The sequence below is a fragment of the Octopus sinensis genome, linkage group LG1 (genome assembly GCF_006345805.1).
Source record: "Octopus sinensis linkage group LG1, ASM634580v1, whole genome shotgun sequence".
NCBI lineage: Eukaryota > Metazoa > Mollusca > Cephalopoda > Octopoda > Octopodidae > Octopus > Octopus sinensis.
In genome coordinates, this window is record NC_042997.1 from 53,386,080 (window position 1) to 53,399,333 (window position 13,254).

General features: G+C 34.7%; 2 protein-coding genes across 9 annotated transcripts in view; one reads left to right on the forward strand and one right to left on the reverse strand.

The window, feature by feature from the left end:
- The window catches only part of LOC115212212 (EGF domain-specific O-linked N-acetylglucosamine transferase), a 50,512-nt gene extending 46,009 nt beyond the window's left edge, over nucleotides 1–4,503 (reverse strand). For both annotated transcript variants that reach the window (XM_029781053.2, XM_036500821.1), the window contains exon 1: nucleotides 3,887–4,503. The gene's annotated coding sequence lies outside the window, so the exon portion shown is untranslated. The remainder of the gene's footprint in view (nucleotides 1–3,886) is intronic.
- A 3,675-nt stretch (nucleotides 4,504–8,178) lies between these two features.
- Nucleotides 8,179–13,254, forward strand: part of LOC115212530 (orphan steroid hormone receptor 2) — a 204,607-nt gene continuing 199,531 nt past the window's right edge. For 3 of the 7 annotated variants that reach the window (XM_029781353.2, XM_029781358.2, XM_029781362.2), the window contains exon 1: nucleotides 8,181–8,634. The gene's annotated coding sequence lies outside the window, so the exon portion shown is untranslated. Of the gene's footprint in view, nucleotides 8,635–13,254 lie in introns of all 7 variants that reach the window. The other 4 variants (XM_029781357.2, XM_029781361.2, XM_029781356.2 and 1 more) reach the window with 3 other exon arrangements.

Consider the following 13,254-nt stretch of genomic DNA (forward strand, 5'->3'; position numbering starts at 1 on the left):
CATGCCAGTGGCACTTAAAGGGCACCATTTGAGCGTGATCGTTACCAGCGTCGCCTTACTGGCACTTGTGCCCGTGCTAGTAGGGTACCAAGAGCACCATCCGAGCATGATCGTTGCCAGAGCAGCCAACTGGCTTCCGTGCCAGTGGCACGTAAAAGGGCACCATTCGAGCATGATCGTTACCAACGTCACCTTACTGGCACCTGTGCTGGTGGCATGTGTAAAAGGATTCGAGCAAGGTCGTTGCCAGTACTGCCTGACTGGCTCCCGTGCCGGTGGCACATAAAAAGCACCCACTGCACTCTTGGAGTGGTTGGCGTTAGGAAGGGCATCCAGCTGTAGAAACTCTGCCAAATCAAGATTGGAGCCTGGTGCAGCCATCTGGTTTGCCAGCCCTCAGGCAAAATCGTCCAACCCATGCTAGCATGGAAAACGGACGTTAAACGACAATGATGATTATCATTATTAATGAGAAGACAAAATACAGTCTACATTCGAAATGCAGTTTACTTGTCTTTCCTCTCCATAGTGTTGAGCGAGTTTAAAACCATCTTAGTTTCATTAACTGTTTTGATACCAGTCCACCTGTTTAAGGTAGTTTGAAATAAAACCTTCAACCATTATTCCATGTTAATTTATGGTGCAAACACCAGTTGAATTAAAAGAAAGTAATTTTACTAAATTCAGGACAAAAATCAAGTTAAACAACAGAGCAATTGGTTTCAAACAATTGTATTTTGCTATGCTAACCAATATGCAATAATGTACATTTGCCTAGTGGTTCTTTCATCACAACTTTGACAACATGGTGAGGTCTGCCTTACTGACAAGACCATAATTAGACTGGAACATGTACAAAGTTATCTCCTAGACTTGCTAAGACAATGAACATAATATTAGTCATTGACTAATTTCAGCCTTTCCTCTCTTGATAAATATTTCTATTTAGTACTTTAATGCTCACATTATTCAACATGTGAATACTAATTCACCAATATTCATTGCATTAAACATGCAAACTAACTCAGTTATAATACTTAATTTTGAATATTTTTTTCTATACTCTGCCTATTCTAGTGACTCATTAGATTTTGATAAGTTTACAATAACTATCAATGAAAATTTTGGTTATTCATTCATTTTTGTATAAAATAATTAGATCTCAGTATATTTACCCAGCTTTCATTTAGTTGGGTGTTCCAATACACAGTTGTCACTGCCCAACCCTTCTTCTCCCCCATGCCACACTGAAGAAACTTAGATGAAGAGTTTAAGTGGTCTACACAAGGCACAGATGAACATCAGAAATGGTACCAAGAGGCTGACAGCGTTTGGTCATTGTGACTCTTTAAAACACGACTGATTAAATATTTATAACTTTGCTCAACGAAAATATGTATTAAAAAAACGTTACTTCTTTGCAGGATGAAAGGACAAAAGTTACAATTCCCTCAACGCTCTATAGCTATGTTAAATATTTAATGTACCATAAATGAATGAGTTTATTAGAGACGTTTAAACACAGAGGACGAAAGAAACATTGCAGAAGATACGAGTATTCATCAACAATTACAGTAATGAATGAATAATTATATAAAACAATAAAAAAAAATTATCTCATTAGCCAAATACAACTTAGAACAGTTTGTTTATTCAAGAATTTTTAATAATTCATGTTTAAGATGTTATTTCCGATAATTTAATGGGGATAACTGTCAAACAATATAAAACAAGAAAAATAATGAAGCAAGTTAAAAAACACTGACTTAAGACAACTATTAGATCCCATACCATTCAAATTTGGTCAGTGTGGGTGAGGGTTGGGGGAAATCCCTCCCAAATGAATATAACCAACCTCTATCACACAGACGTAGTTTCCTCATTCTACAGCTAACACACTTGTCTACTCCGGGCTGGATCGCATACCACTTCTACCCGGGTTCTCCCGAGTTTCCTCCTCCCGTCAATAATATATCCACCTCCACCCAGACCTTGCACCAACCATTCCTTCGTTCCCATAACACCGTTCCGCTGGAGTTCTCCATCTTTTCCCTGCAGCTGTCAATGAAAACCATGGGCACAACCTCACCTTCAATAGACCAAATTAATTTCTTATTTTATATAAAAAGCAGGGAATGACAATGAAGTTGAATTTGGCACTAAGCAGCGGTATGAAGACTGTCAACTATAACAATGTGGATTTCAAATTTTGGCACAAGGCCAGCAAGTTCAGGAGAGGGGTTGAGTCAATTACATCGACTCCAGTATTCAATTGGTTCTGATTTTATCGACCCTGAAAGGATGGAAGGTAAAGTTGACCCCGGCGGAATTTGAATTCAGAACGTAATGACGGACGAAATGATGCTAAGCCTTTTGCCCAGCGTGCTAATGATTCTGTTAGATCGCCGCTTTTATCAGGTATAAATTAATATTGTGCCTCAGGCAAAAAATAAAATGAAGTCAGATAAAGACAAAGAAAAAAGTTCATTACACATTTCACGTGTTGTCAAACCCAAATCAGTCAAGAATAAGTAGATCTATGAGCGAAGGTAAACAGTATGCACACGACCCGTTTAGGGTTACGTTTAAGGTTGGGGTTTAGAGTTACGCCGAAAACGGGTGGTGTGCGTATTTTTTACCTCCGCCAATCTATGATCAGTGACATCCTAACTGTGACTATCCTGTTTTATTTTTTAGACATAGTGTACCCAAGATCACATTATCCGATGTGTCCTTTCTTTGTTGTTTGAGATGATTTGGCTGTTATTTCGCGCATTGAAACCTTGGGCAAGGATGAAATATCTTGAGTGCATAATGGTACTGTGCTGCATATTGGATAAGAGTGCAAATTCTCCTATATTATCAGTCAGCGGAGCAAGAAAAACACAGTCGGCGAGGGGTGGCTGGGTGGAATGAACACGTCAGGAGCTCCGAGATTACTTGAGTAATTGAAATTTTCTCGCACACCATGTTAAGTATGTTAACTTTTACGTTATTAACTTGGTGATCTGCAATAATGAGATCGAATCCTATTACATGTGAATATCACACTATTTTATTAAATTTCATTTATATTCAACTAATAAATTAATAATAATAATTGTTTCAAATTTTGGCGCAAAGCCAGCAATTTTCGGAGAGGGTTAGTCGGTTACGCCACCCTAGTAACTGAAGGGATAAAAGACAAGGTTGACTTCGTGAGAAGTTGAACTCAGAACGTTAGGTGTCGGAAGAAATACCGATAAGCATTTTGTCCGACGCGCTGACTAATGTTCCAGACTTAAGACCGGCAATTTTGTGAAGAGGGGGAGGTCGATTTCATCGACCCCAGAGCTCAACTGGTACTTATTTGATCGACTCCGAAAGGAAACAAGCCAAAGTCGATTTCGGGTTCAATAATAATAATGTCTTCTACTGAAGGTGTAAGGCCTGCAATTTTGAGGGAGGAGGCCCAGTTGATTACATCGATCCCAGTGTTCAACTAATACATATTTTATCGACCCTGAAAGGGTGAAAGGTGAAGTTGACTTCGGCGGAATTTGAACTCAGAACGTTAAGACGAACAAAATGCCGCTAAGCCTTCTACCCGGCGTACTACCTATGTAGTACTTCATACACAGATCCACAAACATAAAGTGTTCTGAATAGAACAAGTCAAGATTATTTTAAGTATTTCCCCAATTATTAAATAATTGTTAAGGAAATTCACAGACATACACACAAAGAAACTAATTAAAAACAGTAAAAGTGGAATAATTTCTCGTTCTTTTGCTCTTTTTCTTTCGTTAAAAGTTGGTCGACAGTTGAGTTACTGAATAAAAAGTTTTCTCTCGATCTCGTAAATTTATGTAAAGAAAGTTAATTTTTACAAGAAATGTTTACAGACCTTAAATGTTGAGCCTCCTGTTACCAAAATGACTGTTCACTTTAGAAATTTGAAGCATTTGAAGATTTCAACAAAAAATAGATTAAAGTTTCCTGTAAGACAGTCTTAATTCTCGACAGAAAAAAATGTAATATCTTCTACTGGCGACCGGCTGTTAAAAAAATATCCCTCACATCTTTATTCTCTCTTATATGAATACTCGTAATATAAAATGCGTTGCGTTCCTTTTCCTTATCAAAATGTAAACATATATATATATATACTGTCCAGACGAAATTTATAAAGTGCGAACAGAAACTTATCTGTTAGTAGCAGCAGCAACAGTTGCTGTCAAGTTTCGTGTGTCAAATAAGTAGGTGTGATGGAGAATCCTGCCCCCACCCATCACTCAAAGTTCTTCGCCTCAACTTTTCTCTCAACTTCCCTAGTTTCCTTTTCTTCACACGTGACTCCTGTAACGTAACAACAACGACTAACAGCCTAATTCGATGATATTTTCCCGCAAGTTGCTACTGACAAATTGAAATCAAACAATGGGATTATAAAACAAGTTTCACGAAACAAGGTTTCCCTTTCCCACAAACTTTTACCATACGAGGCAACGGGGGAAGAACTACTAACAGGGTCGCTTGATCTGCCAGAAATAGCAGGCAGTTTCTTTTATGTCATATACCCTGCTTTATTCAAATAAAAGGGACCTGTTAGATGTCTTAAAATATACTCTGAAAATGTAGCAGTATGTTCACAGAGTGATGTCTTTAACTACATGTCTGTCTGTTTGATGAAAACTGACCTTGGGCTAAGCATGCTTAATAATAGTAATTGTTATATATATATATATATATATATATGCATGCATATATACATATAGATGTAGGTATGTACATGTATGTATGTATGCATATGTTTTATTTATTAAATTGTTATTATATACATACATATATATATATTTGCCTAATAGTGGTTTTATCTCTAATTTAATTTATATATATATATATATATATATAATATATATATATATATATCTCCATATATATATATATATATATATATATCTCCATATATATATATATATATATATATATATATATATCCATATATATATATGTATGTATGCATGTATATATATATGTATGCATGTATATATATATATATATATATATATATATATATATATATATATATATATACATGCATACATATATATATATATACATGCATACATATATATATATATATATATATATTATATATATATATACATGCATACATACATATATATATATGGATATATATATATATATATATATATATAAATTAAATTAGAGATAAAACCACTATTAAGCAAATATATATATATATATATATATATATATATATATATATATATATATATATATGTATATAATAACAATTTAATAAATAAAACATATGCATACATACATACATATATGTACATACCTACATCTATATGTACATATACATGCAAATATGAGTACAGGGCACCACAAATAAATGTAGAACACAACGAGAAACGAAAACATAAAATCAATGTATATATATATATATATATATATATATATTATATTAAATTAGAGATAAAACGACTATTAGGCAAATCATACAATGAAAAATTTAAGCCAATACATAAGATTATTTAATTTATATTATTTAAATATATAACAAAATTATTAAAATATAATTAATATAACACTACGATCGTTTCATGGCTGTTAATTTCTTTAAATTTTCGAGTTACAGTCATTCATCAGGTGGTTTAAATATTTAACTTGGCGAGGTTTAATAATTTTGTTATATATTTAAATAATATAAATTAAATAATCTTATGTATTGGCTTAAGTTTTTCATTGTATGATTTGCCTAATAGTGGTTTTGTCTCTAATTTAATATAATATAATATTTTACTATAAAATTGGATTCAATCCTAAATCTGATTTTTCCCTGTAAGTTTGGATTTATTCCCTAATATTTATCATATATATATATATATATATATATATATATATATATATATATATATATATATATATATATGTATGTATGTGTGTGTGTGTGTGTGTATACAGGGCTGGCCAAAAGTCACCCGACAATAAATTCCATAAACACTATCTGTAATTCTGTATTGATTCGAATGGGAAAATGTGTCGCTCTAGCACTTCAATTTGAACAATTTTCATGATGTTTCGTATTCAGATGCTTTTATTAAATTTATTCAGTTGCTTAATACAAATAAATCTTGGAATTAAATGAGTTTTGATTTACTGTCAGGTGACTTTTGGTCAACCCTGTATATGTCAGGAAGTATGAGAGGTGAATATAGATTTAGCTGTGATAACAGCTCTGAATCCACATCTTATACAACTCATAATATATATATATCACTAATTGTTTTTTTGTGGTGGGGGGGATCTTTTCAATCTGACCGACAGACTTTTAATTATTTTTTTAGGACCAAACACTTGGATACTGGTAGAATGTGTCACATAGAACAGTGTTTACTCTTAACGTTTTTGACAAAATTTTGTATTTTAGAAGTTATTTCGTATTAAAGTTGTCGTATTTGGGTAATTTTAACCAATCGGTGATGAGTATTCAGCTGAAGAAAATGACTGCTGCTGTTTGCGAACAACTTTCGGGTCCACTCTCCTCTAAAACAAAACCCTTCTTTAATAACCAGAGATGTTTTTATAGCAAGGTAGGTTTGCTGTATCAGGGTTGATTTGAGGCTAAATAACAACAAAATTATTAGACAGACTAACGACGGAGTATGTATATGGTTGCATGACTTGCTAGAAAAAGTAGCCAAACTTTTTTTAAATGCAGAATAGAAAAACCTCTATCCTGTGATATACACGTAGAGTCCATTATATCTGGGTAGAAAGACGAATGGTCACAGTTGAGATGTCTTTGATCATATCTGTTCAATGAGATCCAACTCGGAACTAAACAAAAAGTGACGAAGGGAACAAGATGAGGCAACCAGAGAGCCTTTTCCTGGTCGCTAGATTTGTTAGAAAGAGCAACCAAATCTTCCTGACAAAAAGAAAAATGAAATTTCCGTCTTCAAGAAGAAAAAAATGCAAGTTTATCATTTTATAATGTTCGCTTAGGAATTAATTACTTCTAGAAAAGAATAAAACAAAATAGTCATGGCTGGAACGTCTTTTCTCACAGATACATTACAATCAGAGCTATCCTGTGGTTAAAACAATATTCTTCACTGAAAGCTGAAGCAGCTAAAGTTAACAAAAAGTTGAAAGAATGAAAAATAGCAAGTATCCATATTCCAAATATTGGAATTCCCTTATAAAATAATATATATTTTTTATCTTGAAGACGGAAATTTCATTTTTCTTTTTGTCAGGATGATTTGGTTGCTCTTTCTAGCAACTCGAGCGACCAGGTAAAGGCTCTCTGGTTGCCTCATCTCGTTCCCTTCGTCATTTGTTGTTTAGCCCCGAGTTGGATCTGATTGAACAGATATGATCAAAGACGTCCCAACTGTGACCATTCGTCTTTCTACCCAGATATAATGGACTCTACATGTATATCACAGGATAGAGTTTTTTTTTCTATTCTGCATATAAAAAAAGTTTGGCTACATTTTCTAGCAGGTCATGCAACCACATACATGCTCCGTCGTTGGTCTGTCTCAGTAATAATTTTGTTGTTATTTAGCCTCAGATCAATCCTGATACAGTAAACCTATGTTGCTATAAAACATCTCTGGTTTTGTTAGGGAAGAATGGACTCGGAAGTTGTTGTTTGCAAACAGCAGCAGTAATTTTCTTCAGCTGAATACACATCATTGATTGGTTAAAATTACCCAAATACGACAACTTTAACACGATATAACTTCTAAAATACAAAATTTTGTCAAAAACGTTAAGAGTAAACACTGTTCTATGAGACACATTCTACCAGTATCCGAAGTTTCAAAGTGTTTAGTTAAAAAAAAATTAATTAAAAAATATGTCGGTAAGATTGAAAAGATCCTTTTATTTATCTCAGAAACTAAGCTTAAATCGCTGAAATTAATGGGAAAAGAGAAGCTAGGCGGTATATGCTTTCTTAATACAAATTAGCGGTAAAGTTGGCGCGCGTTAGACATATTCAATTCTCTGCTTGCTGCGAATTACAAACCAAGGGAGATAACATTGGTATTAAAGTAACATAATTTCAGTGGATTTTCTCCCTTAGTATATGGCTAAGTAGCTGGAAGTAGCTTTTTTTTTTGTTTTTGAATTAAAAACCATGTTTTACGTCGTTCGAAATAACTTCTGCTGTGAAGTAGTTAATTATAACAACACATTAAAAAAAAAACCCAAAACAGGAGAATGCTAATAAATTTGGAAAAGAAACTGTATAATTTCATTTCCATCATAATATCACCTGGATTGAATTAAAATATGGACTTGAGAGTTAACGGATTTCACATTTTAATTTTCGTTAGTTTTGTTTTAATAAACAAATCTGTATTAAATTAACAGCAGCGACGAAGATAATAGTTCTTCCTACTGTACACAAGTCACGTAATCTCGCGTAATATCTCATCACTAACTTCAGGATGCCAATAACGTTATATCACTATAAACCAATCAGCTGAACTGTTTCTTGTACATTTAGGTACCCCAACATATGCAGGTCACAACCTATGACCTTTAAGTTGGTTGCTTATCCGAAAGAAAATCATTGAATGTGATTCGATTTATAAGAAAGTTATAGAGGTAAGTTTGTCTATTATGTCTTCTGTAATTGTTGAGAATTCAATTAAAGCTACAGACATCGCTACTTTTTGTTTGTTAATTTCCCCCCACGAACGTCTGTTCTGTTTTCAATAATGGAGCTTTGTATATGGTCTGGAAAATCTTTCGTGATCCTTTTTCTTGATAATTTAGTACCCGCCATTCTTATTCTGTTGTCATTGTATATTACTTTCAATTTAGTTGTATGCTTTATATACACATAGCAATTTCCTGTTCAGTGAAGCTTATTATTATGAATAGTCTGGTTAAGTGATAGTCTTTGTGGAGCCAATGTGGGTTAGTTCATAAATTTTCTTGTATATGATTTTATATTGTATTTTGTAACAAAATATTTTTCATGGTGACTCTATCAGAAATGAAATCGAACACGGTTCAGGATATTGACACATGCCCGTACCATTGTCTGTTCGTTGTTGTAAGAAAGATACATGACCTCTGCATTTGTTGACTGTATACCAATGACCTGGCATTGCCTATCAACCTTTTCAACTCTTTGTTAGGGTTAAAGGCTACATTATATTTAGCTTCCAAACTCCTGCATTTTCATTATTTTATTTGAGCTTTTTTCGATTGTAATCTTTAAAATAATGTTAACATTATATTTTGAAAAAAAAAAAAATCACCTATTTCTAATTTCGTCTACTACTACAGTGTTACAATTTTTTTTTTTTTGTTAATATTATTGTTTATCTCAATGCAACAGATTTTATCCACTTCCTTTTATAAATCTTCTATTACGCTATTCGAAGCATCAATTCCACACGAAAAATGCGTAGCCGATATATATATATATGCATATATAAAATCGGTATGTGCATATATGCGCGCGCGCATGTATGAATGTATTGTGTTGAATTAAGCTGTCGCTAGAATGTTGTCGTGTTTCCATTTAATGCTACTAAGTAACTTATTCGTTCTCGGTTTTATCTATTGATTTCTACGACCTTTGTCCTTTAACATATGCACCGAGTATAATATAGGTCATGTGAATATATTATGCAAATCTTTTGGTCATCAACTTAGACAAGCTGTTGTTGTCTACTTCACCATAGTAACTGTTAGCGAGCACCAAACTTTATGAATTTACTTTTCTAATTAAAAGCCAAATAATGATTTCGACAAATGTTAACATTTTCTTAGTTTTTAATGTGTCATATTGAACATATTATGCATTGGGGCCTTCAACGAAAGTCAAACTATAAAAACGAGGCTGTTAATTTCGTGGCAAGTTAACTAAAAATGCATTGTCCTGTTTCTTAAAGTTGATTCTCAGAATTAGGAATTATTTGAATGGTGACGTGGATGAGATTCGAACTGACACAGGCGTATCCTAGTGGGTTTTCATTAAGGTGTTTATTTATTAGTGTCTAACTCTCAGAAGTTACTGCCAGTTGTACTCCTGTTCCATCTTCGAATAGCTTCCTACCTGTATTGATACCTGAGAATGCCAAGAAAGTAGTTTTCTCTGTCCACTCTTTCAGTTTTCTGCAACAATAAAATATCAGTATGTAGAAACTAAACAATAATCGTGCACGTGATATATTTAGATATATTCTGTATTTAATGAATATTTTTTAAACCATCATCTAAGTTTAGCCACTTATGCATCGGATCACACGTTTTATAAATGGCTCCTGATTCTAATATTGGTCACTACACATATCCCTTCTCTAAGTCATAAGTTACAACCTGTGCCAGTTTGGATTTTATATAGAATCTGGAGGTTCAGAAAGAGGAAGTCATTGAGAAGAATTTCTGTCTTACACTCTAGTGTTTAACTTCTCAAATCTCAATAATAATCTTAGTTGGATTTTCTAAGTGTTCAGATTGTTACATAATTTCTCCTATTATAAGTTAGTTTCCTTTAATTGATCTGCTCTTGATTTGAAATATATCGAATTTAGGTATTTTTTTCCTGGGGTTACTGGAACATAACTGACAGGCTATAGTCTTATAACTGGTACTTGTTTTATTGATCCTAAAAGGATGAAAGGTAAAGTCGACTTTGGTGGAATTTGAACTTAGAACATAAAGACAGGCGGTCCCAATTGTTTTCATTTCACTAATCAAGAAATAGGTTGCTTGCCTGTTTGTGATCACACACATCTATACACACGTGAAGATGGATCGATGACATCAAAGAATGGACTAGGAAGACCCTAGGGGAGTGCACGGCTGCAGCACTAGATGGCAGTGTGTGGTAAGAAGCTGTGATTGAGCCCTCAGCCAATGGCATATCCATTCATCCTTTTATATGTATTATAAATCCCTACAAAATAAAATACAAGCTTTTGCTTAGTCCATTACCACCTTTCCTGTCTTTTTCCTATTGTTTGTTTCTATGAACTCCAATTATGGGTGGAAAGGAGAAATTACAGAGTGAATTCAATACTGGACTACTGGTTCATTGTGTATGAGTGTTGGATTTGATTGAGAGTAGCCATCACATCATATGAGGATGACTTGTAGTAGACCTGCATCGTATTCAAAGGATATTCTCATTTGCTTCAGGCCAACTCCGGTTCTTAAGATAGAAACATTTTACATTTGGAAATTTATAAACAGTGATTTTGTATGATAGAACTAGAGGTGGTCTGAGGTAGGTTGATATCAAGAGAGTGAATCACACAAATGGATTTAAAATAAGGGATATAATGCCTGAATGCTATTGGTTTCGTGAACCAGAGTTGACCTATCATGGCACCAAGATTTTTGATTCTTAAAAGCACCTGATTGAAAGAAAGCTATATATATATATATATATATATGCATTTGTTTTTGTAGTTTCAGTTCAGAGCTGTAGCCATGCTGGTGCACCATTTTGCTACACTCCAGTAATATGTGACATTTGATGAATAAGGGAATTCAATGTTGCTATCCTCATTCGCACTTTTTGCTGTGAGGTAGGTTCATCTGGAATCTCAACAGGAAGTGGTCCAGTTTTGATTTGAAAACACCCACATCCACTTTATGTAGGTCCCTCAGGCTCTTTTGGAGAATATTAAAAAGTTGTGGGCCCCTGAAACCTAGGCTGTTGCAGTAACTGGTCCTGAAGTGTGATGGTATTGCTAGAATCTTTGGCACTGTGCAGTGTCAACCTGTTCTGGCATTGGTGTAGCTTTCAATGCCAAAATTTGGCACAATTCCTTCCAGGAAATTCTGGACGTATATTACTGCATACCTCTCCTGCCTTCACTCCAGGGAGTAGAGTCTTAGCTATTTCAGCTTTTCCCAGTAGCTGAGCTGTTGCAATGAGACGATCTGCTTTGTGAAGCTTTGCTGGATTGCTTCAAGATCTGCTGTTAAATTTTCACTGTTGGGTGACCATAGCTGGGAACAGTAGTCCAGGTGGCTGAGAATGAATGTCCTCCAGAGGACCATCATTTGATGCTTCTTATGCTCAACTTTTCTCTTTGGGTGCTTACACTCTGTCGTGTATGCACACTGACATTATACATCCAGTGGATCATACTAACTTAATTTCTTTCAGGCTAACATATGTCCTCAGCAGTCATGGCCCGTGTTTCACTGCCATCTAGCATTGCAGTTTGCACACAAGCATCATACAGTCTATCTTTCATGCTGAGCGAGAGGCCCTTAGTTGCTAGCAGAGAGAGGAGTTCCCTGAACTTTGCTCAGGCTATTCTTATTGTAGCCGCTACACTCTCAGAACAGCCAGCCCCACTACAGACTTGGTCACCTATGTAGCGGAAGCTATTAACTACTTGTAGTTTTTCCCCTTAGAATCTGTTTTCTGTACATCTTCAGTGTTTACTGCCCCTGTGTATCTGCTACACACAAACCTACCTTCCCGGTTAACCTTCCTTTGATATTGCTGTACCTTTTATGTATCCATAGTTTACACCTTTTCTACAGATCGAGCAAGGCCAGCTACCTGAAGGGGTTTGTGATTTGTCAGCCTTCCTACTTACTAAGACTTTAGTTTTTGCTAGGTTAAGTCTAAGACCCTTTGATTCCAGACCTTGCTTCCACATCCTAAACTTCATCTCTAGTTCTGGCAGCGACTCAGCTATTAGAGCAAGGTCATCAGCATAGAGGAGCTCCCAGGGCCAGCCTGTCTTGAATTCCTCTGTTATTGCTTGGAGGACTATAATGAATAAGCGGGGGCTGAGAACTGATCCTTGGTGAACCCCTACTTCTACCTGGAATTCTTCACTATACTCATTGCCAACCCTCACTTACTGACAGCATTATATATATATATATATATATATATATATATATATATATAAATATATATGCATACTTACACATATATATGTACATGCATATTTTTGTATATACATGCTTATATGAAATACGAAACATGGAATACTAACTTTTTTTGTGAACAATGAAAGAGACAAATGGAAAACAAGACATGGAAAAATCGATCCTTCATCAGTTCTTGGCTGTTTTTCTACTTCGTATTTCAAGCATATACATCGGGGCTGGTGACTTTGATGTGAGGATGTGTGTGTGCGTCTGTAATGTGTGGGTGCTGGGAAGTGGTCAGTGCTAGTGCTTTCAGGGTGGTGTGATGTGGAGTGGTGGGGTGTGATGTGGTGTGGCAGTGTTGGG